This window comes from Oryctolagus cuniculus, chromosome X, assembly GCF_051225735.1.
Source record: "Oryctolagus cuniculus isolate XC-2025 breed Fujian yellow rabbit chromosome X, ASM5122573v1, whole genome shotgun sequence".
Classification (NCBI taxonomy): Eukaryota; Metazoa; Chordata; class Mammalia; order Lagomorpha; family Leporidae; genus Oryctolagus; species Oryctolagus cuniculus.
The window spans coordinates 87,823,372-87,848,495 of NC_142888.1; the positions used below are offsets into that span (position 1 = coordinate 87,823,372).

Genomic DNA, 25,124 nt, shown 5'->3' on the forward strand with positions numbered 1-25,124 from the left:
TAAATTCTTGTGTTACCAGCACTTTCACTTTCCTTGGGTGCTAGACTTGCTTCTTAGCCACATTCATACCAATTCATCCCTTGTCTAATCCTATTGGTAACTGTGTGTATTGTGGATGCCAAATCAAAGCCAACTGTATCCAGCAATGTGAATCTGCAGTGTAAAATAATTTTGGGTTACACTGTGCAAGCACATTTATGTAACTGTATAATGAAAATGATTACAGTTGTCATTTACTATGTGACAGGCTCTTCATATATTTTTATTAACTTTTACAACTCTGCCACCTATTATCTTTATTTTAGAGATCAAATAATGGAAGTTCAGAAGGTTTTATAAATTGCTCAAAATCATATGGCTAATAAGTATAACCAGATTTTGATCCAGTTTTGTCCAACTGAGCTCCTGTTGTGTGCTAGTGGCTGTGTAAGATACCTGGCATATAATATCTCATTTATTCATCTCAATAATTCTAGCAATGTTAAAAAAGAGAATTCTTGTGACTCACTGTTCAAGTTTCCATAGGAAGTATAGGAAGTAGAAGAGAAACATTTTTAGCCTTTCTCTAATCATTTCCAGTCCTGCCTAAAAGAGGAAGGGAAAAGATATGTGGCAAGATTGAGATATGGGAATGGGCAGGTGTGATTCATTCACTTCTGAGTTTTCACACTTTCTGCTAGAGAATCCATATGTTCCAAAAGAGCCATTAAGAAAGTTTTGGGGGAAAGATTTTACCCTGAAGAACAGGACTTTGGTTGTCTAGTTCTGCCCGTGACTGCCTGGCTAAGTTTAATTCAAAATGGAGAAATAGAGAAGTATTAAGAGTAACCTCAGGCTTGTAATTGCCATTTTCATATCCATTTCCTGACTCAATGAGTGTCTCCTAACTGAAAATATGGAAAGGGAAGTGTTATTCAATCCTAAACTCAATAGTAAATACTCTAATTAGACCCATTGCCTAGATCTGTCCAGGTTACTATAATAAAATACAATAACTAAACAACAGAAATGTATTTCTCAGTTCTGGAAGCCAGGAGATCCAAGATAAGATGACAGATTTGATGTCGGGTGAGGGTCTACTTCCTCACAGACAGCCATATTCTCACGATGACAGAGGGAGAGGAAACTATTTGAGGTCTCTTTTTATAAAGGCACTAATCCCATTCATGAGGGCTCTACCCTCATGACCTAAATCACCAAAAGACTCCATATCTTAATACCATCATGTAGAGAGTGAGGATTTCAACATATAAATTTTGTTTGTTCAGAGGGGTAACATTGAGTGCATTGCATTTTACCTCAGCTCCCCCACGTCCCTCTTTTGTGCAAAATAGTCATTCTATCTTAGAAGTCCCAAAAGGTTTGACTTGTTCCAGCATTAATTCAAAAGTCCAAAGTCCAACATCTATCTAAATGTCATCTAAATCAAATATAGGTGGCCCTTGCCTTCATTCTAAGGCAAATTTATCTTCAGCCATGAGCTTATGGAATCAAACAAATTATGTGCTTCCAAAATACAATGGTAAAACAGGCATAGGATATACATTCACATCCCAAGAATGTGATACAGGAGACAAAAAAGCAGTAGGTAGTCCCAGGTAAGTCCAAAATCCAACAAAGTATACTGTCGCTCCCCCTCTTCGTGGAGGAACGACACTGAACCCTGCCTAGGCTTCATATCCGAGTCACGGCACCATTATGTCGCTCCCCGTCTTCGTGGAGGAACGACACTAAACCCTGCCTAGGCTTCATATCCGAGTCACGGCACCATTATGTCGCTCCCCCTCTTCGTGGAGGAGCAACACAGGACCCTGCGCTGTTCTTTCGTCTGCTCGGCCCTCCCCGGGTTTGCTGCTGGTTCTTCCCGGGTTGGCTACTATCCCTTCCACCTCCGTGGAAGGGCAGTTCCCCCTGGCCACATTCCCCACTTCCGCAGGGGAGCGGCACACCGCCGGCCGGCTTTCTCGGGGGCTGCACGGGTGTTCCTTCAGCTAGATGTTCCCCATAGATGTTCCTGGTGCATGCCGTCTCTCTCCTCCTTTATAGTCCTCCTCCGCCAATCCTAACTCGGCTGCCCACACGCCGAGTACGCTGCTCTCCAATCAGGAGCAAGTCCTACAGTTTATCAGTTGAACTGGAGGCAGCTGTGCGGAAGCTGTTTACTTCTCTCCCAGCGCCATATTGTGGGAGAGCAGATGCATAGAATAAGTCTTAATTCCAGTAACTTAGTCTAGTCCGGTTGCTCCCCACAGTATACAACACTAAGTATTTTTTTTTTGACAGGCAGAGTGAACAGTGTGAGAGAGAGACAGAGAGAAAGGTCTTCCTTTTTGCCGTTGGTTCACCCTCCGATGGCCACCACGGCCATTGCGCTGTGGCTGGCACACCGCGCTGATCCGAAGGCAGGAGCCAGGTGCCTCTCCTGGTCTCTCATGGGGTGCAGGGTCCAAGCACTTGGGCCATCCTCCACTGCACAGTAGAGAGCTGGCCTGGAATAGGGGCAACCGGGAAAGAATCTGGCACCCCGACCGGGACTAGAACGCGGTGTGCTGGCGCCGCTAGGTGGAGGATTAGCCTACTGAGCCGTGGCGCCGGCCCAACACCAAGTATTAATGCTTGAAGATAGTTATCTTTAACTCAGTGTTCTACCTTCCAGGCCTGCGGGAGTAGTGGGCCTATTTCCAGATACCCTGGAGTGACAATCCCAGCCCTACAGCTTTGCAAGGCAGGAGTTAGGCACCTCTGAGGAGCCCTTCTCCAAGAATTTGGTTAGCATAGCCACCTTAGCAACACATTTCTCAGGCATTCATGAGTTAGAATCATATGTCAGTGGCTCTACCCCTGTGGGATCATGGGGTGACCTGCTCTCACAACTTCTCAGAGCACAGTCCTGCCCAGTGGGTCCTTTTCATGGTATATCTACAATTGCTGGGGCTCTTGCATTCTAAACGTTTGATTAAAGGGGCAGTTCTAAGGAATTCTGAATTACCTAGAAGGTTCATTCTTTTATTGTCTTGGATAGTAGATCCCTGCTTCTTTTTAGATAGCTGACTAATCTCTTTATCTTGACAGTCATTTGGCTATACAATTCATATTCTTTTCTGAACAGGATTTCTATTTTTTTTCTTTTTAGTTTGGATAGAGAGAAAATTTCCTGTTTTTAAGTTTGTCTTCTCTTGGGTGAACAGTTCCATCTTTAATTCATTTCTCCCTTTTTGCATTTTATTTTAAGCTTCCAAGAGGAGCTGGCTTCTCTTTCAACACTTTTTATAGATCTTTTCTCAACCAAACATACAATTTCATTCCTCCGAAGTTATACCTTTCAGAAAACACAAGACATAAACCCATTTCAGCCAAATTCTTTGCCGCTTTATAACAGTGATTCTCTAATATTATATTCCACTGTCCAATAACATGCTTGTCATTTCCATCTGAGATCTCATCAGAATGGTCTTTAGTGTTTGTATTGGTTTACTTTCTGTTGCTATGACGAAATACTTGATGCTGGATAATGTGAAAAGATAGAAGAGGTTTTTTTTAGTGCACAGTTTTAGAAGCTGAAAATCCAAAAATGGGTAGTCCCCTCTCCTCAGCCTCTGGTGAGGGGTCCACCTGGCTGTATCATCAGATGATGAAGCAGCATAAAAGGAAATGGCCACATGCTGAAGGGGTAAAGTGCACAGGGTAGCTCCACTTTATAACAGTCTGCTTTCATGCAAACTACCTGAGGTCTCATGAGAACTCCATTAATCCCTTCCAAGGGTGGTGCTACCAACGACCTAATCACCTTCAATTAGGCCCCATTTGAAAAATAATAACTACTTTAAGGGAGAGACAGACAGATACAAACACACAGTGCTTTCCCATCTACTGGTTCACTCTCAAAACACCTCCAACAGATAGAGCTAGGCCAGGCCACCGCTAGGATCTCTCACATAGGTGGCAGGAACCCAAGTACTTGGGCTCTCATCTGCTGCCCAGGTGTACTAGCAAGAAGCTACATTGGAAGCAGAGATGGGACTTGATTCCAGGCATCTCAAGTGGCAACTTAACCTGTTGTTCCAGAACACCTGTCCTCTAGTGAAGTATTTTCTAAGACTATTTGGGCTTTCTCCACAGTTCTTGTCTTTGAGCCCTCACCAGAACTGGCTTTAAAGTTCCATTCATGGCGATGGTGATGTTTTTGTAGCATGTACCTCAAAACTTTTCCAGCTTCTATTTATCACCCCATTCCAAAGGCATTTTTACATTTTTTGTTGGTGATTGATAGAGCAACAGGCCCACTTGTGGGTCACTTTGGGCTGTTAATAACAAAATACACTGGGCGGCTTATGAAGAACAGAAATATATTTCTCACAGGTCTAGATGTTTGCAAGTCCAAGATCAAGGTGACAGTAGACTTGATGTTTGGTGAGGACCTACCTCCTAACAGGTGGTCATTTTGTCACAGAAACTTCACATGGTGGGAGAAGAGAGAACTCTTTGGGGTTTCTTTTTAAGGGCATTAAGTATTTTCATGAAGGCTTTATTTTATGATCTCCCAAAGGTCCCACTTATTAACATGATTGCCTTGGGGGTTAGAATTTCAACATATGAATTTTGGGAGCACAGAAACTTTTAGTCCATTGTACTCATTTTCCAGAGGGAATAACTGAGGCTGAGAGACATTGAATAGTGTGTCCAGATCAGGCTACTAGTACGTAGCAGAGAGAGAACTTTAGTCTGGGTCAGTCTCACCAAAAAGCCCTCACTTTTCCATACTGTACTTTGAATGAACTGCCCCATAATTATCAAGGATAACCAAGAATTCTGGTCATTCCTCAAATCTGAAGTCAGGAAATGAAGAAGGAAAAGGAAAGATAAGCATCATCAAAAATGGAAAAATTTGGTTAGTTCACATTTTCTCATTTAATCCACAGCAAGCTAAATGACACAGAAGATTTAGGGAAGGTGAATGGACACTCAGGGAAAGGTGGTAGGGTCACATAGTGCCAGGCAGGATTCAAAGCAAGATGCTACTCAGCAGAAGGCCTGTTCTGAGGCAGAGCAAATAGGAATTACATTCCTGAAAAACCAGAAACCAAAGTTCACATTTTACTACACATGAGCTCTCAGTTAACACACTGAAGAATAAAAAAGTGATTGTGACTAGGATTATTTGGCTAGACTCTCTGACCTCCAAAGCTCTCTTCTGTCAGCCCTGTGCAGAGCAACATTTGACTTCACTTCTACAGACGGACATCCAAGGCCTTATAATGTGGTTATATTTGGTAGAGGTGAGAAGAATGTCATTTCCACTTAGCATAAGATACAAAGAATAGTGCCCAATAGTAGCACTCAACACTATCACTTCTGTCCCCATGAAACCCCCTGCTCATTTAAGGTATACAGGCTTATTTCTTCTTTGCAGGCAGTCATTTCTTAGACTAAGTAGAGATCTGTGTCACCTCATAAAGATACATTTGCTCCTAAACCAATTGCAAGCGATTCAAGGTTAGCTGCAAAGAAGCTTACCTGTAGTTGCCAGAGGATAGATCTGTGAAGACTGCCTGTTCTTCTATTCAACTGCTATTGTTTTAGCTGTTTTATTTAAGGCCCAGTAATCTTTTAAAATCTACTTCTACTACAAGCTTGGGACCAATAGGGCCTTTTACTGAGATGATTTCCATACAGGAAAACAATGGGGAATGAATGTGTATAATTCCCTCAAGGAATACTTGCTTCCCTTAAGGGCACCTAGAAAGCAACAAGCAGAATTTATTTTAGCAGTTTCCATTATAGTATCATTGGCTGCATGGGATGCCTGCATCTGCAAAGGTGTGCTGTGAGGATGGGAGACTCGGCTCACAGAATTATGTTGCATCTGAGAATTTCACACAAGCAAATAGGCAAGTTGACACATAAATTCAAAAATGTAAGTGAATACATAGTCAGTGAGCTTGTGCTTTTGACCAATAGACTATATACCTTACATTTTCTAAAATGTCTTATTCAAATACATTTCCATTCATTCTTTATATATATATATATATATTATATAAAATGCCTTTATGTGAGACATTTTCATTCATGCAGAGCATAATACAAGTATAGTTCCAGAGTCTTATTTCTTTTTAACCTGAGATCCCAAATTTAACTGTCCAGAAAACTCATTAAAAGTCCTATCAAAATTTGGCTATGGGATAAGCATTTGGCCTAGTGGTTAAGATGTTGCATCTCATATCAGAATATGTGAATTAAAGTCCTGACTCCAGCTTCCTGTCAATGCATACATGGGAGGCAGAGTGGGATCTCTAGTAATTGAGTTCCTGCCACCTATGTGAGATTCCTGGATTGTATTACCAGTTCTCAACTTCAGCCCAGCCCAGCACCTACTATTGCAGGCATTTGAACCAATGGATGAAAGCCAGCTTGCTCACTTTTGCTTGCTCTCTTTCTCCTTTTCCCTCCCTCTTGCTAACATAATTTTCAAATTCTCTCTCTCTCTCTCTCTCTCTATATATATATATATATATATATAGATTGATTGATTTATATTTGCATATTTATGTATGTGACCTTCTAGGGGGAAAGGAGCAAGAAAAAAACATGTAGTCAATCAACACACTTCTCTTTAAGCAAGACTCCGTGGCAACAAAAAATTTGGAAAGTCCCCAATGAATGCAGATTCACTTTAAACAAAATTAATGTTTTTCCCAGAGGTAAGTGCTTCTGTAGTAAAATTGTCTACAGAATATTTTAACTTGTCCCAGGCTTCTGGGTAATAGAATTCCTTATGCTTTAGAAAAGGGTGTTCTCCTAATGTGGTCCTGGATATAGACAATAAGGTTTGGGGCCAGAATCACTAATATTTAAATGATTCCATTTGGCAGAGCTTGAACTGGTTCATTGGCCCGAATGGTTATCTCAGTAAAGTACATAGATGTCAGAGCTGGAAAGCTCTGGGTAATTCTGATCAAAGATGAATTCCTCTTACAAGAGTTAAATAGTATCACTGTGTTAATTTCTTTCTTTTCATGCATGGGAGCATGAAAAATGAGATCAGCCATTAATTTATGTCATCTAGACAGATTCAGAAAGAATGCATTAAGTATCTACCATATAATTTCCTATCTTCATTCTCAGTTTCAAAACAACAACAACAAAATGCCCAAGGAAACTTTATAAGTTAATTAGGAGTCAGAAAAATTTTCCTGAAGACTATTGTTGCAGCAGTACTTATTAAAATGCCTTGAAAGAGCCCATGTTATCTAGTATCATTAGTAGATCAAGAAACTTGAAACATTCTTCAAGGCACATAATTAAGTTATCTGGAAGAACTGTTGTCATTGTTTGCTTGGTCCTGCCAATGGACAATACTGCATGGCTATTGGGATTGATATGAAACTAAATGAAGAGACTTAAAGGAATTCTGAAGTTTTGATTTCCTTTTGAGAATACAGTGTAACCAGCAGACCTAGTTAACCTTTCTTTTCTGTCTTCTAGAATTCAAGATTTTGGGTATATTCAGCACCATTAGTATCATTTTTTTTTTATTTATTTGACAGAGTTAGACAGTGAGAGAGAGACAGAGAGAAAGGTCTTCCTTCCATTGGTTCACTCCCCAAATGGCTGCCACGGCCAGAGCTACACAGATCTGAAGGCAGGAGCCAGGTACTTCTTCCTGGTTTCCAACGAGGGTGCAGGTGCCCAAGCACTTGGGCCATCCTCCACTGCCCTCCCGGGCCACAGCAGAGAGCTGGACTGGAAGAGGAGCAGCCAGGACTGGAACAGGGCGCCTATGTGGGATGCCGGCGCTGCAGGCGGAGGATTAACCAAGTGAACCACGGCGTTGGCCCCTATTAGTATCAATTTTGAGGAGTGCAGAAAGTGTTGTAAACTGCAGAAAAGGCCACTTCACCTTCTGCAACCTAGACTTTCCCAGTCCAACTTAACGTTAAAGAGGTTGTTTCAAACACCAGTAAAAACAATGTGAAAAATGTCGTCAATCACATTTTTGAAAACGTATCAAGAGGAGAATGAAAAGATTTAAATTCCTGCAATTTTGTTATGTTCTAAAATAATTTAAAATACAATTCTATTCATTGCTGTCAACCTTTTTCCATAAACCACTATAATTAGATGTAGCAAAAAAGAACATATAGAAAAACACTGTGAGCTTTAAAAAAAAAAAAGACAAGAAAATCACTTAGTATTTTTACATAACAGGTTGCAATTTACATTCTAAAAGGGTCTTTTACCTTATGTTTCTTGATTCCAGGATAGCCAGTGGTGCTCTGATTTGTTTCTAAAAGAAAGTTGTATTCACTTTAATCAGTGATGCCCCACAGTCAGTCCACTGACTTGCACTAGGGATGTTTTCATGAGAGGGCAACCATGTGTGACTATTGTATTGACACTTTACTGGAAATGTGGATGCTGACTTCAGAGGTAACCTCAGAGAACACTGGATGCTTCTGGATCCAATACTGGCCTAGCCAAAATTTTCAGGAGAAAAAAAAATTGTGGTAGAAACTAGAAGATGCCTCCCAAAAGTCCATTTCCCCTTTCTTACTAATAGAAATGGCATTTCTAAGCCTCATTTTCAGTTAGGGGTGAATAATAATTTGTAAGCAGAAGTAGTGAAGTGCTTCTGGGGAAGGTCTTAAGAAGGCTGATTTGGCTGGGTGTAATGAACAAAAAATCCAAAAATGAGACTCAGGAGACCAAGGCTTTTGTACAGTTCTGGTCACTAATTTGCTTCGTAAACTTAAAAAGTCACTTTCTCTGGGTACCTCAATTTTCTCACATGGAGAGTGACATAATCAAATTACATAATCTTTGAAATCCTTTCCAAATTTAGGACCCTATACTTTCTCTCCCAGTTGGCAGTTCTCAAGGAGGTAAAAATAGAAGCATGAAATAAGTATGTGCAATGCTATGCTACTTCCTGTTTCTTTACCCTCCGGTACATTAAAAATCACTCAGTATCATTCTATTTTGGCAGACATATAGTTTATATTGTTTATATTCACTTTAACAGCTTTATTGAGATATAATTCACATGCCACAAAATTCACACATTTAAAGTCTACAGTTAAGTGATTTTTATTATGCTCACAGGGTTGTACATCCATCACCACTATCTAATTTTAGAACATTTTCATCACTCCAGAAAGTAACTCCATATTTGTTAGCAGTCACTCTCCTTCTCACTCCTTTTTTTTCCTGTATGTACTTACGTATTCTGGATATTTTTTAAAGATTCATTTTATTTATTGCAAAGTAAGAGCAACAAAGAGAGAGAGGACAGAGTTATTGTTTAAAGATTTATTTGTTCGAAAGTCAAAGTTACAGAGAGTGGGGGGCGGAGACACACACACACACACACACAGAGAGAGAGAGAGAGAGAGAGAGAATGAATATAAATCAAAAAAGAATATGAATCTTTCATTTGCTGGGTCACTCCCCAGATGGTCTCAATAGCTGGGACTAGGCCAGGTCAAAGCCAGGAGACAGGAGCTTCTTTAGTCTCCCATGTGGGGGCAGGGGCCCAAGCACTTGAGCCATTTTCTACTGCTTTCTGAGGCTATTAGCCATAAGCTGGAGCAATTGGGGTGTGAACTAGCACTTTGATATGGGAGGCAGGCATCACAAGTAGCAATTTAATTCACTGCAAGACAACACTGGCTCCTATTCTGGATGTTTCTCATTAAATGCAATCACATAATATATGACATTTTTATACTTCTTTAATTTATCATGTTTATAGGGTTAAATTGCTTTGTTTAATGAATGAATACTTCATTCCTTTTATGGGTAAATAATATTCCATTGTATGGATATACATTTGCTTATTCCTTCATTAGATGATAGAACATTGAGTAGTGTTTACTTTTTAGTTTTATGAATGATATTGCTATGAATATTTTTGTAGGGTTCATTTTTAACAGGAATCTGATACATTCCAGGGGTTGTACTTAGTGAGACAAATACAATCCCTGTTATCATGAAACTTACAGTCTAGTCTCCTCTTATGGGGAGAGAAAATATTGAACAAGTAATGACCTGGGTTCTGAGTGGGAAAAAAAAGAGGAAGTGCAGATTTCTATGGAGCACAAAACAGAATAAGCTACCCTGAGGGAAAAGGTTGGTTAGGGAAAGCATCCCAGTGAAAGTGATAGTTGAACTAAACCCTGAAATTTGAGGAATTGAGATAGAGCACTCATGAACGCACTGATAAAGGAAATCCAGTACATTTGTAGAGTAAGGAGGTGAGAGAAAATGGGAGAAAGGTACAAAATGAGACTGGAGAAATAGACACAAGTCAGGTTAATGCAGACTTGTTAAAGAGTTTTAAGCAAGGACAAAGGACAAAAAATTGTCCATTTACATTTGTAAAATATAGCAGGCAAATGGCAAGAGTTTATATCCTGGATTCAGTTAAAAGAATGTTGCAGAGTTCTAGCCCAAACACAACTAGGCTAGCAGAGAGGATTAAGATAATTTAACACAGCCAAGTTATATTTTGGTGTGAAAAGTAACAGAAATTTGATGATAGATTAAATTGGCGGGGGGTGGGGAGTGAAGTGTATTACTATCAAGTATAATGTTTGGATTTCCAGCTTAAATAAATCCATGAATTGTCTTGCCCATTGCTGAAATGGGGAAAAATTAGAGGAGGACCAGAATGGGTTGTGGAGGGTAAGGAGTTGATGACTGTGTCTTGTGATACACTGGATTTAAGATGCCTCTATTACATGGATATCCAAATACAGATGTATTCAAGGGAGTAGGTCATGTGAGTCTGGATCCCAGGAGAGCTGGGCTAAAGATAAATGTAGTTTGAGTTCATTTATATATAGATGGTAATTGAAGTCTAGGGAGGGCAGACTGGTAAGAAAAGAAGAGGGTATAAGACTGAGATGTTGCCATATTTTTTAGATAATAGAAAAATGGCTTATAAAGGAGACTGAGAAAGAACAGCTATAAACAAAGATATAAGAGTGTATCACAGAAGCCTAAGGAAGATATTGTATCAAGAAGCAGAGCAGTCAACTATGGAGAACTATTGAAGTTACATAAAATGAGAATTCAGGAGAGACTATTGGATTTACCGACAGAAAAGTCATTGGTGAATTGAGCAAAGTTCAATTTCAGTGACATGGCAGAAAGTGGGATGAGGAGAAGCCAAATATGGTCTTTTATGTCTATTTAAATATTCTCAAAGAGAATGAGTTGATAAAAAGCAGAGACACGTGTGTCTTACACTGAATGAATGAAGGGCCAAATAACTGGAAAATCTTGAAAGACAGTAATCTTTCCATTTTCTTACTCACTTAATATTTCCAAAACCCAAGGTCACTCACTAGTTAGTAGCAAAACCCTGATTCAAAGTCAGTTTTTTTTTTCCTTCAAATCTGGTACTTTCTTCAAAGCCCCATAGCTACATTCCTTTTTATATCCTTCTCAAGGTACTCACTAAGAGTAAGTATTCCATAAATGCTTTCTGAATGGTTTTCTCATTAAGATACTGTGTTAAATGTAAGACAAGAAATGAACTTTTACAACTAGTCCTAAAATAGACAGCTTAACACCATCTGGTCTTTAACATTATGTATGCTGAATAGCTCAGTGATAAAGAGCAGATAAATGGTGGCAAATAATGCCTGTAGTTGGAAAGGCTTATTGAGAACAAACATAGCATTATAGTCAGTTGTGTATGAATCTGTGTCCACTTAAACTAGACATTATTCTATAGTAGGGGATGCATTTCATCTGTATCTACAGTGTTCAGCACAGTGCTTGGTCCAAAGGAAAAGATTAGTAAAGATTTACTGAATCACATGGAATAGAGTAAGAAAATGTATTTCAATTATCTGCTCTTTCATTCCATTTAATAGCAACTATTAATACTATATACTATTATGACACATACTGTTCTAAGGCATTTATATGTATAGCCCCACTTAGTATTTACAAAACTCTAGGCTGTAGCTACTGATTTGGCTGACTTGTTGGTGCTGAGCATGGGAACTCTTATCTGACTGCTGCATTTTTTAGTAAAACCAACACAGAACTGATGAAGCAAATAACCATCAGTAGTCTTGACATCAACATGAACTTCAATCACGGTCTGCCATTTTTTGACAATGGAACACATTTTTCACTGGCAAGATCCATGTTGAGGAAGTTAGTCAAGCAGTTTTTGCCCTGAATATCCTCAGTAATCAGCTTGAATTTTCTAAATGCAACTTCATCATTCTGCAGGTCAGCAAGACTCACTTCAAAAACACAACCCTTGAGACCAACAGATGAAATTTTGGTTCCTTGATTCCTCACAACTAGAGTTTTTCCAATATTTCTTATGTTGAACATAGCAGCTACTTTCACATCCTACCAGTCTTTCTTAGAAAATGGGTCCGCCACTTTCTTCTTGGCTCACTTTTTGCCAACTTTTGTAAAGTGCTTGTTGTTGCCAACCACCATGTAGGTGCTCAGAGAGCCTAAATGGTAAAATCTATATATTTTTAAGACTACATGTTTTGAAGCTTCTGAAATCCACGTGAAATAGGAATTCTATTACTTAAGATATGTACACTCTTCAAACTTCAGTGAGTTAACTATGCCTAGCTGCTTTTACAAAGGGTGCTCTTATTTTTACTCTTTAGTGTTACTTCTGTTCCACAAGTGGCAATGATTTATTTGAAGGACTATTAAGCTTATTTTTTTTAAAAAAATATTTATTTGAAGGGCAGAGTTACAGAGAAGCAGAGAGAGAGGGAGACAGAGAGAGAGAGGTTCACTCCCCAGATGGACGCAATGGCTGGAGCTGTACCAATCCGAAGCCAGAGCCAGGAACTTCTTCCAGGTCTCCCATGTGGGTGCAGGGGCCCAAGGACTTGGGCCATCTTCTACTGCTTTCCCAGGCCATAGCAGAGAGCTGGATTGGAAGTGGAGCAGCTGTGACCCAAAATGGTGCCCATATGGGATGCCAGCACTGCAGGCATTGGCTTTTACCCACTAGGCCACAGTGCCAACCCCAAGACTATCAAGCTTTGAATAGGTTTTCAGGTTGAAGATATCTTAGATGGTACTATTCTCTAGTCATTACCCTCCTCCTGAACAGGAAATACAGAATTGGAGACTGTTTAGCTATGTACAAGTGTCAACACTGAGGGGGTCTCCAAAGAGTTCATGGAAAACACATATTATGATAAAACTATGAATGGATTTCTAAATTTTTTACACCAAAGTAAACATCTGTTAATTTCATTCTTTCCATCAACTTTTTGAAGCACTCTCCTATTCAGTTCAAGGTGTTGAAAGTATAAAGAGCCCTTAATATTTGTAGCCCCATTCAGAAAGTCTACCTTTGCAGGAGGGATTAAATGGGAAAAACCACTGAGAAAAAGGATGAGATAGCATGGTTGTATCAAGGAAAAGTAGCCTAGAAGTCAGAAGTCCTAGATCTAGCCTTAGCTCTGTCTTGAAAGACTGTGTACTTTAGTAACTAGATTAATAAGCTCAAATGGCAGCAAAGAAAGTAAAAAATACATTCCCTAGCATTCTTCTACAGCAGAGAAACTCATAAAGCCCAAGCAGGAATTGAAGAATTAAGATAATTTCAAGTAGTGAAGGAGTGCTTAAAGCATGGCAGGTTTATGCCTACCTTGAAATAGCAAGATTAAATTACCTAGTTCAGTATCTGTTACATGGCTAATATTCAATAGCATTTTCACAGGTATTATTATTTTATTTGGTTTCTTGCATATTTTTTCATCTCAACCAGTGGGATGTGAATTCCACAGCAGGTCATGTCATTTTGATTCAACAAGGTAGACCAAGGCCCTAATAGAGTCCATAGTGACTAGTTAATAAATGTTTTTGAATGAATTAATGAATGAATCATGAATAAACTGATGAATGAATCTTCGTTATCTGGCCTCCTAACACCATTGGTTATTGCCAAGAAAACAGTGAGCTCTTTCTGCCCCCTGACTACTCCAGAGTCCAATTAAGGACTCCATTCCAGGAGTGTGGCACTGTGGCATAGCGGGTAAAGCTGCTGCCTGCAGTGATAGCATCCCATATGAGCGCCGGTTCGAGTCCCGGTTGCTCCACTTCTGATCCAGCTCTCTGCTATGGCCTGGGAAAGCAGCAGAAGATTGCCCAAGTCCTTAGGTCCCTGCACTCTTGTGGAGACCCAGAGAAGTTCCTGGCTCCTGGCTTTAGATCAACGCAGCTCCGGCCACTGTGGCCAACTGGGGAGTGAACCAGCAGATGGAAGACCTCTCTCTCTCTCTCTCTCTCCCTCCCTCCCTCCCTCCCTCTCTGCCTCTCCTCCTCTCTGTGTGTAACTCTGATTTTCAAATAATTAAATCAATCTTTAAAAAAAGACTGCATTCCTTTATTTGTCATGACACATTATTCATCTCTAGATCCATTGTCTATCTGGTTACACTCTCTTGATTTCAAAATAAATGTATTCCTTGGTTCCCAATTCTTCCATTTTAAATTTACATTTCTAATCACTTCTCAACCTTTTGGCTAAGGCCAAATGTAAATTTAAATTTCTGATCCTACACCACTCCTGCTAACACACACACAAATTCACACGCATGTGTACCAGTAGCAAAATAACTTCCCACCTCAAATTCCTGTTATAAAGTCTCTTCCTTAAGGTTTTTATGAACTTTTTTTCCAAAATGGAGCACAGTATGCAGTGGGAGATGATGGAACTTGACTAGCCATCTTGTTTCTGGATATAAAATACTTACAGTACATGATCGAACCTTTAATCACACAGGATCCTTTTCTGGGCTTATAGCTGGTACAACCAGGCTAGAGCTCAGAAAGGCCCTGCAGTTCTGTTCAGTCTGTTTCGTCTTAGCTGAACTAGAACTCCACAATGAATAGAGAGGCTCTGAAGCTCAGACTCTTCTTTGATAGAAATACTGTCTGCCAGCTTCTCCCCATGGTAGCCACACACCCTGGAGCTGTTAAGACCCTCCCTTCAGGAAAGGAAGCCACTGTAGTAGACTTTTACCCAGGAATTTCAAAACTGTCCTACACAAAATAATTCAAATAAATCATCATTTGTCTTTTATTAAGGAATCACTAACACTCTTCATCCTCCAGCTCACCCTCAGTATGGCAGACATAATCGTTATGGGTCATTCTACTTCCCTCAAGTTGTAATGACTTATCTGTGCTAGTGTTGGCTTATAAATCTCTGTCACATATTATTCTCTTAGGAGATGCTCACTTAAGTGTATTTCTTTGTCTTAGCACTCTAGTTCTGTTTTTTCTACAATTGGGTTGTAAACATGAGTGGACATGTCCCATTGATCATATTTATCCATTGGCCCACAAGCCCACACATATACACTTATTTACATTTATCAACATCAGATAACTTTGTGGATTTTGTAGAAGTTTAGGACTTTGCTGTAAAATATAGATGGGTGAAGCATCTGAACAACTTCAAAGGAAATCTGAGAAGATCGTCTCAATATATGAACACTTGGATACTGAGCTCATTAGCCTAGTCAGTGTAATTAGTCTTCTCTGTGACCCATGAAAGAAGATTGTCATAGGTTTACAAAGTAAATATTGATGCAAGAAGATTAATAATGGGCTTCTCAGCTTTTTTTTCTTTCCCACAGATGGAAAACCAAAGCAAATACAGCCTTCTAAACACTCTCAGAAAGCAAAGTTCCAAGTAGACATACCTTAGAAAGAGGTCAAGGGGTCAGTATTGTGGCATAGCAGGTAAAGCCACTGGATGTAACACTGGCATCCCATGTGGGCAACATTTCATGTCCAGGCTGCCCCACTTCTGATCCAGCTTCCTGCTAGTGGCCTGGGAAAGGCAACAGAAAATGGCCCAACTGCTTGGCCCCCTGCACACCCATATGGGAGAAATAAATGAAGCTCCCGGCTTCAGCCTGGCCCAGCCTTGGTCATTGCAGCCATCTGAGGAGTAAACCAGTGGATGATCTTTGCCCCCCCGCCTCCCCTTTCCCCTCTCATTCCCCCTCCTCCTCCCTCTCCCTTTCTCTCTTCCTCTCCTTCCCTCTCTCTAACTCAGACTTTCAAATGAATCAATAAATCTTTAAAAGTAATAAGAATAAAAAAGAAAGAGGTCAGAAAAGGGGATTATAATTTTTAAAGCTTACTTCATGCCACAATTGTAACTTGGTGACATGATATAGTTGTAACTAAGTGGAGGAGGTAGAGGTAATTTAAATGGTTGAAATTCATTGAGTTGAAAATGTTCATTTAGGGGTAGGCACTGATGCAGCGTGTTAAGGCACTGCTTGGGACACCCACATCCCATATGTGTTCTGGTTTCTCTGCTTCTGATCCAACTCCCTGCCAAGGTACCTGGGAAGCAATGGATGATAGTTCAAGTACCCAGGCCCCTGACACCCACATGAGAGACCTGGGTGGTGGTCTTTGTTCCTGGCTTCAACCAGGCCCAGCCCTGGCTGTTGAGGCCATTTGGAGATCCCTTCTCTCTCTCTCTCTCTCTCTCTCTCTCTCTCTCCCACTCTCTCCCACTCTCTCCCACTCTCTCCTACTCTATCACTCTCTGCCTTCCAAATACATGTTTTTTTAGGGAGACCCAGAGGATGCTACTGGCTCTTGGCTTCAGGTCAGCCCAGCTCCAGACTTTGCAGCCATTTAGGGGGGTGAACCAGCAGATGGAGAATCTTGCCCTCTCTGTCTTACACTTGCTCACTCTTAATTCTACCTCTCAGGTAGATAGATAAATCTTTGAAAGAAAGAAAATCCAATACAGATTTTTAAAAATTGTTAAATACTGACTATAGGCCAAATATTATTCTGGCCACCACAACATCTAATTTATTCCTCAAAATAATATGGCAGGGTGGGCATTTGGCACAGCAATTAATTTGGAGCTTGAGATGTCTATCCCATATCAGAATGCCTGGTTTAAGTCCCAGTTACTCTGCTTCCTGTCCTGCCTCCTGTTACTGTGTGCCATTGGAGGCATCAGGTGATGACTCAAGTCCTTGTGTCATCACCCACATGGAACATCTGGATGGAGCTCCTAGCTCATGGCTTTGACCTGGCCCAGACCCTGCTGTTGCAGGCACATGGATATTGAACCAGTAGATAAGAATACTCTCTACCTCTAGAATAAAAAAAAATTTTTTTAAAAACAAAATATATGTAGAATTTGACTGTTCCTTACCACCTCCATTGCCAGCACCAGGTTCCCATCATTATTATCTGTCACTCTAGATTATTGCCACAACCTCTTCATTTGTCTTTTTGTCTCTTCTCTTGTATGTTCCCCATCTAGAAGCCAAAGTAAGCCTTCTAAAACATACAGTAATGTTAATCCTCTGTTCAAATTGAGCCACTGGTATTCCACGTAAGTCAGAAGAAAATTCACTGACGTTACCATGCTGTACTATGCCTTACTTGATTTGGCCATCTCTCCCTGCATTATCCATTCTGAAATTACTGCCTACTATTCCCAGCCTCTTTCATCTAACACCAGCCACACTGGGTTCCTTGTTGTCCTTTGAACACATTATGCTTGCTCCTATATCTGGGAGGTTGTCCCTTCCTCAATTGGATCACCTTCTCTGAAAATAGAGAAGTTCCTACACTCTTGTATCTCTACTCAGATGGCCCTCTACCACTGAGGCCTTCCCTGTCCACCTTTCATAAAACTGCCACATATACCCCACCATCATTGGACATTCATCATCCTCCCTGATTTTCACTATCTAACTTATTTTCTTTTTTTTTACATGTAAGTATTTTATTTTATTTTTTTTTAATTTTTATTTAATGAATATAAATTTCCAAAGTACGATTTATGGATTACAATGGCTTCCCCCCAATACCGTCCCTCCCACCCACAACCCTCCCCTTTCCCACTCCCTCTCCCCTTCCATTCACATCAAGATTCATTTTCGATTATCTTAATATACAGAAGATCAGCTTAGTATACATTAAGTAAGGATTTCAACAGTTTGCTCCCACACAGAAACATAAAGTGAAAAATAATAGATGATTTTTTTAAATGATTATGAAATCAGATCAGACCTATTGTCATGTTTAATCCCAGTGAGAGTCAAGTTGGGAGTTGATAATTTCTTTTTTTTTATTTTTTTTTTTTTTACAGAGGATCAGTTTAGTATGCATTAAGTAAGGATTTCAACAGTTTGCACCCCCATAGAAACACAAAGTGAAATATATTGTTTGAGTACTCGTTATAGCATTAAATCTCAATGCACAGCACATTAAGGACAGAGATCCTACATGAGGAGTAAGTGCACAGTGACTCCTGTTGTTGACTTTACCAATTGACACTCCTGTCTATGGCATCAGTAATCTTCCTATGCTCCAGTCATGAGTTTCCAAGGCTATGGAAGCCCTCTGAGTTCTCCGACTCTTATCTTGTTTAGACAAGGTCATAGTCAAAGTGGAGGTTCTCTCCTCCCTTCAGAGAAAGGTACCTCCTTCTTTGAAGACCTGTTCTTTCCACTGGGATCTCACTCACAGAGATCTTTCATTTAGGGGTTTTTTTTTGTTTTGTTTTGTTTTTTGTTTTGTTTTTTTTTTTTTTTTTTTTTTGCCAGAGTGTCTTGGCTTTCCATGCCTGAAATACTCTCATGGGCTTTTCAGCCAGATCAGAATGCCTTTAGGGCTGATTCTGAGGCCAGAGTGCTATTTAGGACATCTGCCATTCTATGAGTCTGCTGAGTATCTCACTTCCCATGAATACTATACCGCAGTAAGAAACAACGAAATCCAGTCATTTGCAACAAAATGGAGGAATCTGGAACACATCATGCTGAGTGAAATAAGCCAGTCCCAAAGGGACAAATACCATATGTTCTCCCTGATCGGTGACAACTGACTGAACACCAAAAAGGAAACCTCCTGAAGTGAAATGGACACTATGGGAAACGGTGACTTGATCAGCATAGCCCTGACTGTTAATGAACAACTTAATACATTATCCCTCTTAGTAGTTTTTTTTGTCTGTTCTACTTAATATGACTGGTTTAATTCTGTAATTAAATACACAGTTATTCTTAAGTGTTGAAAAGTAACTGAAATGTGATCCCTGTTAAACATAAGAGTGGGAATAAGAGAGGGAAGAGATGTATAATTTGGGACATGCTCAAGCTGACTTGCCCCAAATGGTAGAGTTAGAAACATACCAGGGGATTCCAATTCAATCCCATCAAGGTGGCATGTACCAATGCCATCTCACTATTCCAAGTGATCAATTTCAGTTCACAATTGCTCATAATGAAAGGACTAAGAGTCAAAGGGAGCACATAAACAAGTCTAACTTATTTTCTTATTGTCTATTCCCCCTACTAGAAAATAGGCTCTAACACTGCAGTGTTTTTTTTTATCTGTTTTACAAATGATAATATTTCCATGGCCCCTAGAACATTGCTTGGTGCATAGTAGGCCCTCAGTAATATTTTTTAATTAATAAGGTTGTGAACAAGGACCCTACTGTCATAGAACTTACATTCTGGTGAAAAGTGACAGGTCATAAATGAAAATATGCAAATTACTTATGGCTTGTAAGATAATGATAAATACAGTGCAAAGCATTTGAATAGGCTGATCACTAAGTAGTTGTCAAATGGCTCTTTGAGAGTTGGTGCCCCAGAGGCATCTCTGAAGAGTTAATATGACAAGGAGTCACACCATGGAAAAATCAGAGGGAAAACTGTTCCAGGAAGAGGAAACACCTTATACAAAGGCTAAGGCAAGAAATATTTTTGTAATTTTAGAAATAGCAAGCTGGCAACCCTAGCTGGTATAACAGAGACAGAAAAAGAGTGGATGGATGGAGCATGGGTCAGATCATGTAAGGCTTTTCAGACCAGGGAAAGCAGTTTAGATTCTATTCTGAGTGTGAAGCGCAACCACTGGAAATTTAGATAAGAGGATACCTCGATAGGATTTGTGTGTTAAGATTACACTCATTTTAGTTCAGAGCATGGGCTTGGGTGAAAAGTGAAAATGACTAGGCTTATAGCAGTAGTAAAAGAAAAGAGTCTGAGGAGAGATTTGAGTTTTATTGTGGGGGGAATAACATGAATGAACATTCACTGAATACTACCATGTTCTAGGCACTGCTCTAAGCATTGTACTTGGATTAACTGCAAATACTCACAACAATCCTGTGAGATTCATACCATCACTATCTCAATTTAACAAATGAGGGTATTGAGATAGAGCAGTTTATTAATCTGTGGGTCCATGATGCAAACCCGAGCTATCTATGTGACTCCAGAGCTGTGTCCCCAATTACCCAAAGGCACTGCCTCACAAAGTAGAAAAGGCAGGATGAAAACACATATGGATTACAGGTGGGAAACAAGAACAGAGAAATGAATGATATTTTCTAAATGAGTCATGACAAGTAAGGTCTAATGAAAGGGATTTCTATCAAAAGAAGAACACGCTTAAATCATTTGAATCAGTCACCTGCCCCTGCCTAGCCATAACTTTAAAGCATTTTTTTTATTTTAAAATGATTTTTTGGATAGGCTATATAGAAATCTGGGATTACTAACACTGTTGGAATGGCATAGTCAATGCCAGACAGGAGGGAAAGTCAACTATTGCTGTTCCAGTTAGGCTGGGTAAATGCCAGGGTAGTCAGTTCAGGAGGGGAAGCCAGAAGGTTGGGAGGTAGTAATTTAGATCCAGATAGACAACCTGGAGCGCAGCGGCATGATAGTTAAATTTGTGTGTCAATATAACTGGACCAAGGTATGCTCAGATATGTGGTTAAACATCATTCATGATGTGTCTGTGACTGGGATGTTAGGTAAGAATAGTATTTGAATCAGTAGACAAAGTAAAGCAGATTGACCTTCCCCATGCCAGTGGGCCTCCGCTAGTCTATTGGAGGCACAAATAGAAAAACAGGTGGAAGAAGGAAAAATTTTCTCACTCTTCTTGACTGCTGGCCTGGACATGAGTCTTTTCTTGCACAAGGACTGGATTACATCATTGATGCCCTTGGGTCTTCATCTTGTAGACAGCAGATTACAGGACCTCTCAGCCTCCATAATCATGTAAAACAATTCCTTAGGCTGATTAGGACACATCAAAAATTTGTGGAAACCAGAATTAAAAGATAAGTTTATTTTGGTACAAAAAATTGAAATCCATGCATAGGAGGGGTTTTAAAAAAGTTCATAAAGGTGCATATTATGAAAAAAACTATGGATTTCAAAAAAAAAGAATTTTGCACCAAAGCAAACTCATCTTTCAATTTTGTTTTCCAAGAAATCTTTGAAGTGCCTTTGTATATATAAATCTCTTCCTGCTCCTCCCTCATTCCCCCGGGGTGGTGTGTGTGTGTGTGTGTGTGTGTACCCGACATGTGGGTCAGAGAGAAAAGTTTGCAGGGGAAGAGAAAGTCTGATTCTCTGGAGAACTCTAATTAATACAAGTGGTTAAAGAAACAAAGCCAGGATGGAGAACACAAACAAATGAAAGATCTAGCAGATTTAGGTGTGAGGGTAAGGGCAGGGGAGTCGGAATCAAATGTTTGAAGAGCTAAGGCAACTGGATGTGATAGTTTTACCTGCCTTTATTCACCCCCGCCTAGCTTATAGCTAAATTAAATTTTTTGGATTATGCAATTGGTGTTGGTGAAGGGTGAGACTACACAGGTAAATTGGGGAAGGATGACGTGGAGTCAGAAACATAAAACGTGACCCATTAGGAATGTGAGCCTAGCTAAGTGTATTACTTTTCACTTTCTCTATGATAAGTCCTGAAAACTCGATGAAATTAATTCCCTATAGGAATTCTTTAAAAACTGCTCCTCTCCTCATGCTACCCAACATGGACTTCAATATATTTATTTTTCATTCAACATTGTTTCCTAAACACCTATTATTTCTCAGGGTCACAAAATGCTGTGGAAGACTCAAACATGAAAATGCCCTGGTTCCTGAGGCATTTGCCCTAGTGGTTAGGATGCTGGTTTAGATGCCTACAGCTCATATCATAGTGCCTGGTTTTGATACCTGCCTTTAACTCCTGAATCCAGCTTCCTGATTAATACAGATGAGAGCACCTGTGATGAGGCAAGTAGCTGGGTTCCTGTTGTCCAAATGGGAGGCCTGGATCAAGCTCCTTGGACCTAACTTCTACATGGCCCAGCCCTGGACTCTGTGGGCATCTAAGGAATGAACCAAAGGATGGGAACTAACCATCCCCACGGCTGGCTTGCTTGATTGCTCTCTCTCTCTCTCTCTCTCTCTCTCTCTCTTTCTCTCTCTCTCTCTTTCCACTCCTCTCTCCCCACATCTCAAATAAATAATATCCTGGTTCCTGTTCTCAAGTAGCTTATGGCTCTGCAGGCTGAACAGTAAGAATTAATTTTGAAGCTTTTGAAGCCAAACTTTTGTAGAACATGCTTTCTTTGCAAAGGAGTTACCACTAATTATTAATATGCACATGAGGAAAACACTTAACAGAAATATTTTTACATCCCTGACTATAGAGTTCTCAGAGTGTGTGAGAAGTTTGGCCACACAAACAATGCACAGGGGTTCTACCATTCCTCCAAAACCACATTTTTTTTTTTGACAGGCAGAGTGGATAGTGAGAGAGAGAGAGACATAGAGAAAGGTCTTCCTTTTGCCGTTGGTTCACTCTCCAATGGCCGCCACGGCCGGCGCACCGCGCTGATCCGAAGGCAGGAGCCAGGTACTTATCCTGGTCTCCCATGGGGTGCAGGGCCCAAGTACTTGGGCCATCCTCCACTGCACTCCCTGGCCACAGCAGAGGGCTGGCCTGGAAGAGGGGCAACCGGGACAGAATCCGGCGCCCCAACCAGAACTAGAACCCGGTGTGCCGGTGCCGCAAGGCAGAGGATTATCCTAGTGAGCCGCGGCGCCGGCCCCAAAACCATATTTTTATCATCCTTAAATGTTTCACAAAGGAATGAAAGACACACATTCGTGCTCAGATAGCCGCGAAGACAGCTACACATGCAATATACTGGTTATACAGATGGCTAGGCGTGCCTAAGATCACTAATGTTTATGACAGTCCAGACTAAGTAGATACTGGTGAGGGCTTAATGCACAAATGAAGTTAGAACAATAGGCTAATCCTCCGCCTGCAGCACGGGCACACCAGGTTCTAGTCCTGGTCAGGGCGCCGGATTCTTTCCCGGTTGCTCCTCTTCTAGGCCAGCTCTCTGCTGTGGCCTGGGAGTGCAGTGGAGGATGGTCCAAGTGCTTGGGCCCTGCACCCCATGGGAGACCAGGAGAAGCACCTGGCTCCTGGCTTTGGATCAGCGCAGTGCACCGGCTGCAGCGGCCATTGGGGGGTGAACCAACGGAAAAGGAAGACCTTTCTCTTTGTCTCTCTCTCTCACTGTCCACTCTTCCTGTCAAAAAAAAAAAAAAAAAAAAAAAAAAAAAAAAAAAAAAAAAACACCTCCCAGATAATATCCCAAAATCAGATTGGTTAATTTGCTGATGTTCTTTAAAGGAGTGATGATGTACAGAAAACCAGGATGGGTCTTTTCTTCCCAAGTTTCATTCATTTTCATTCTCCATGGGTTTTAGTTTCAGATCCATATTCATTGTCTTTGAGCACGCACCCAAACTGCCAGACTCCCTGCTTTAATTACTCTCCCTTCTGAGAGGTTCTCCTTGATGATATTCAAATAATTCTGCCAGCCAGAAACATCTTCCCATCAGAGAGGAACAAATCCTGAAGTCTGAGTTCCTCAGAGATTCCCATGGATTCTGTTTCAGTTAAATGTCAGCTCATCAACCCACATTATTCACCACTACACTATACTAATGGGTTGGGTGCCATAGGAAAATTAAAATAATATAAAATAATATCTGCCCTTCTTGTTTTCATAAGGTTTTATGTTTAGGAAAATAGAGAATGAAGGACAGAAAGAACCCTTGTTCTCTGAAATCATAGATTTATTTGTCTTAAAAATGTAGGTTTCACCTAGGGTGATTACTGATGCCATAAACAAGAGTGTCAATTTGTTAAGTCAACAACAGGAGTCACTGTGCACTTACTCCTCATGTAGGATCTTTGTCCTTAGTGTGCTGTACATTGAGATTTAATGCTATAACTAGTACTCAAACAGTATTTTTCACTTTATGTTTCTGTGTGGGAGCAAACTGTTGAAATCTTTACTTAATGGATGCTAAACTGATCTTCTGTATATAAAGAGAATCAAAAATGAATCTTGATGTGAATGGAAGGGGAGAGGGAGTGGGAAAGGGGAGGGTTGTGGGTGGGAGGGACGTTATGGGGGGGGGGAGCCATTGTAATCCATAAGCTGTACTTTGGAAATTTATATTCATTAAATAAAAGTTAAAAATAAAAAAAAAAAAACAAATGGAGTTAGAAATGACTTCCAAAAAATATTATCACCAAAGGATCTCAAAGATAAAAAATGCTACTTATTTTAAAATGATACTAATTACTAAAATGCTGCATCCATCCTCACAAAGGTGTGCTAGTGAACTAGCATGTAGCATCTCTCTGGAATGGAGTGTAGGTAAACTCTTGAGCTTACTTTAGCTTTTTCCTGTCCTTGCTGACATGAAAAGGCGCTCATTTTTAAACTTGACTTATCCCAGTTTAATGAGGAAGGGCCAGGTAAACTCTATCTAGATTTACAATGTAACCTTCTGGGAGCCCACTGGAGCTTATCTCTGTGTTAAAGGCATTTTTACTATGAAGTCAATTAATCACATGCCCATTGGGAAAGAAAGGGGCAGTTACTCATTCCCTAAGTTGAGTATAATTACACAAAATAGAGTTATGAAATCTGTGAGCACATTTAGGCTTGGACCCTTGCATCAAATATAAGTAATGTGCCTGTCTATGTGACATATACACGAGAAGGCCCACAGAGCTAAGAATAAATTGGCACCAGCAATTGCTCTTTAAATGCACATTTAAGGAAAGTGGAGTTGGCATTCAGCCATCCTTCCAGGAGCGCTAGTACATCAGTAGGTCAAATTCCATATAATCTTAAACCTGAAGAGGTTTGTTCCAGGCCCTCTGCCTTCAGGCTGATGATGATCCGGAATAAGTAGAGACCTGTTCACTTATTGAAG

General features: G+C 40.3%; 1 protein-coding gene and 1 pseudogene across 2 annotated transcripts in view; both read right to left on the bottom strand.

Annotated features, from left to right (window-relative positions):
* The window catches only part of IL1RAPL2 (interleukin 1 receptor accessory protein like 2), a 1,320,043-nt gene that overhangs the window by 757,811 nt on the left and 537,108 nt on the right, over window positions 1–25,124 (bottom strand). The window lies entirely within an intron of this gene.
* On the bottom strand, window positions 11,949–12,468 carry LOC149119696 (small ribosomal subunit protein eS1 pseudogene; annotated as a pseudogene).